The sequence below is a fragment of the Nematocida displodere genome, assembly GCF_001642395.1.
Source record: "Nematocida displodere strain JUm2807 chromosome Unknown 4, whole genome shotgun sequence".
NCBI lineage: Eukaryota > Fungi > Microsporidia > Nematocida > Nematocida displodere.
Window position 1 is genome coordinate 238,799 of NW_027138157.1, and position 338 is coordinate 239,136.

A 338-nucleotide genomic window follows, 5' to 3' on the forward strand; every position below is an offset into this window, starting at 1 on the left:
CAGCCCTACCCAACCTATACCACCTATATAACCCGAACACATGCACACCCGCACAGCGCCAGGTATACCTGGCCATAGTTGAACGTTCGGGTTATGGTTCAAGATGCGAGCTGCCCGAACAAGCCCGAACACACAAATAAAACATTAGAGCATGGTTGTAGTGGTTGGCCTGTGAACTGGTAAGAAGGCTGTTTATTTCAACATAGATCTAGCGTGTATTGGATGGATGTGAAGTGGTGGTATGTGGTATGTGGTATGCGGTATGGTGTGTTAGTGTTTTATTCATAAAACTTATAGTATTCCTTCTACTTGTTTTTTGAAAAATAAGGACCGTGTCT